General features: G+C 45.9%; 1 long non-coding RNA gene across 1 annotated transcript; it reads right to left on the bottom strand.

Annotated features, from left to right (window-relative positions):
* Positions 1-370: 370 nt before the first annotated feature.
* On the bottom strand, positions 371-911 carry LOC121834675. The gene is made up of 3 exons (XR_006077313.1): positions 848-911; positions 577-648; positions 371-452 (listed from the first exon to the last, which is right to left on the bottom strand). It is a non-coding gene; the product is annotated as an uncharacterized LOC121834675 (long non-coding RNA).
* Positions 912-3,056: the final 2,145 nt, after the last annotated feature.

Raw genomic sequence — 3,056 nt, 5'->3', positions numbered from 1 at the left:
GCAGTGTGCGAGACAGCACCGTCCATGGTCTTTCCTGCACAACAGTGACCTGGTAGTGTCTTTTACACGGCGGAAATAGAATGACATCCAGAACACTTCAATCTCACTACATGTGGCCAAAGTATACCTACTATGTTTCCGTAAACAGGAAGAGGGCACACGTCAACTCACCTTCACTGCAGCTTACTGTGTGCTCAGCAGCATGGCAGTCACGAACTGATGAGTCGGAGATCGTCGGCTCTGCAAAATGTTTTTTAAAGAAAAATTAAACCAGCAGTCACCCATCAAAATAGGCCAGCTTGGAAAAAAGTGCTGTGTTTTAGCTACCTATCGGACACCAGGAACGCCGGTGTCGTGACCCATACCTGAGTTGCTGAAGTCCCTACTTGCTCTCCGGTCATCTGCAGTGTGCGAGACAGCACCGTCAATGGGCTTTCCTGCACAACAGTGACCTCGTAGTGTGTTTTACACGGCATGGAAATAGAACGACATCCAGAAGACTTCAATCTCATTTCATGTGACCAAAATATACCTACTATGTTTCCCTAAAAAGAAAGAGGGCACATGTCAACTCACCTTCACTGCAGCTTACTGTATGCTCAGTGCCATAGCGGACTGAAGTAGTAGATGAGTTGAAGTCCATTGTCTCTGCAAAAGTGTTAATTGAGACAGATTAAACCATCAATCACTAAAAAAAAGATGTGTTGTACATGGCATATAAAGAAGACCGTGTTCTACATGACATGAAAAGAAGACAAGGATATCTAGAACACTTCAACCACATTACCATGCGCCCAAAGTGCACCTACTATGTTTCTCTAAAAAGAAACAGTGCACGCCAACACACCTTCACAGCAGACCACTGCATGTTCAATGCCATGACACTCTGGTGTACACATGTTGGCTGCCATGAGTTCTGCAAGATTTAATGAGAAAAAGATTATGTACAATGTTTCTAATGTCTCTGTGAATTGCATAAAAATCTATAAGGCTGCATTTTGTTTTTCACCCTCAGACAAGAAATAAATAAAATCACACCCTTCAGATTGCGAAGCTCCAGTGACAGCTCTGCATTTTTTGCGGTGACCAGTTCAAGCTTGTTACGAAGTTCGGCAGTTGTTTCCTCGTGACGTTGGTCACGGCAGTTTCCAGGGATATCTCCAGATGGAACGAACCCTGTAAGATTGAATATATCATACAAAGCATAGCAAGAAAACCATGACACGTGAAACACTTCAAACACAATACATATTCCTAACATATGACTGAGTATGTCATTTTTACAAGAAACAGCACGTGTCAACTTCACCACAGTCGACTCTGCATCCAGTGCCAGGGTACACACTAAAAATTTCAACACCCATGTTCGTGTTAAAAGGGTGTTTTTCCGAGCTCTTACCCTTCCTACACCATTTTTACATGATTTTTGAATATTCAAGGGTGTACGGAAAGGCCTACACCCTTCGTACATCCTTTTTACACCCTACGGCTACCGAAATCGTGTTAAGAGGGTGTTGCGGTGGTACACCCATGATTTCCGAATCGTCGAACTCGGAAACCGCCGAATTGCAGACATACGCGCCGACAGCAGAAGTCAAGAAGCAGCCTGCTCAATTTAGAGGATTTCGTGAAGTTCAAGTAAGCACAATGGGCAGCTGACATCCAAGCCAAGCCAACGCTCAAGTTGTTTTCAAGCCAGATGAATGCCGGCGTTGTGTACAAGCTCCTTGGTTGTTTACGTGCAAGCGACCACGGAAATAGCATCGGTTACTCACGCACTTCTGCTCAGAATGGTGAGACCACATCGGTTCTATTATGATACATTCCGTCTCATCCTGAGATGTACTAAAGCGAAGGCTAGACGTGCGAGACGGTTCGGGCTCACAGCTTTACTGTGGGCCTGTACCGTAAAGGTCGGTTCTGACACTTGCGTTTGAGTGTGTTTGTCTGCGTTGCGTTTAGAACCGAAAACGAGTCACCGGCACATCTGTGCTTCGTATGAAGCGTGGATTCCAATTCAAAGAATCATCTTGGCACGCGATATAAGCAGCAGGGATGTCCTGGTTTCTCGCAGCCGCAACGCGGTCAAACACAACTGTTTGAACCAGGCTTTACGTGGTTGTCCTGTGCTTGTCCCTCGCGCTTTATTCTTTCGATTTTAAGTATTCATTTTCAACTCACTCGCTTTTACCACTACTAGTAGATACTCAGGCTGCACGAGGGTTCGTGCAGTGCGACCATCTAGCGATGCTATGAGCTTGTGCTCGAGCCTTGGCTTTAATGCATCTTAGTGGGCAAGGCAATCATCGGGGATATATGACACACGATGATGCCAAGTCTGTTCACGGCGGACTCTCGTGCTGTTCTGATTGGAGGAGAAGGGGCGTGTAAAAAATTGTCAAATGGAACATGGTTAGCGACAGCGCAAATATATGTTGCAAAAAGTTCAGAACGTTGAAGTGCACCAGCCTGAAACTTTGGAGTTAAGCAATTAGAGAATCATTTGAAGCCATCTTTAGAGGTTCAGCCTTCCCTCCCCCCCCACCAATATCGAAGGCTGCTAGGATATTGGTTCAGGCTAAGCCCTCTGTCTTTCAGTCAGCGAACTCGAGCCGTTCCACCTGACCTTGTTATTTCATAACAGATATGTTAGAAAATGGAATGCAGATTTTCTTTACACGGCCAAAACATAAAGTGTTATCAAATAATACCTGCCATATTCATATTCTACATTTACAGACCGGGGCTGCCCCGCCTGTGGAGGGTGAAGATGCGAGCAGCCCTGAAGCCCACCAACAGTGGCTGTGTGCTGAGAGCGAAAGCTGGTGCCTGACGAAGGCCAGATTGACCTTCGAAAGGATGCGACTGCCTGCAGATGGCTACATGCGTTGACATTGATGGGCATATAGACTGCACAGGATGCTTATCCCTACCTGATGGATGCTAGGAGGGTATGCGTTCCATATTTTTTTACTGATCTCTACGACTATTGCTAAATTGCGCTTCTCCGGTCCGTGATTGCGGCTGCCGGACTACCATCTTGGGACACGGAAAAT

This window comes from Ixodes scapularis, unplaced genomic scaffold (assembly GCF_016920785.2).
Source record: "Ixodes scapularis isolate PalLabHiFi unplaced genomic scaffold, ASM1692078v2 ptg002869l_1__unscaffolded, whole genome shotgun sequence".
Taxonomy (NCBI): domain Eukaryota; kingdom Metazoa; phylum Arthropoda; class Arachnida; order Ixodida; family Ixodidae; genus Ixodes; species Ixodes scapularis.
Note: the sequence above shows the minus strand (reverse complement) of the source record. Positions and strands in the feature narration are given on the sequence as shown.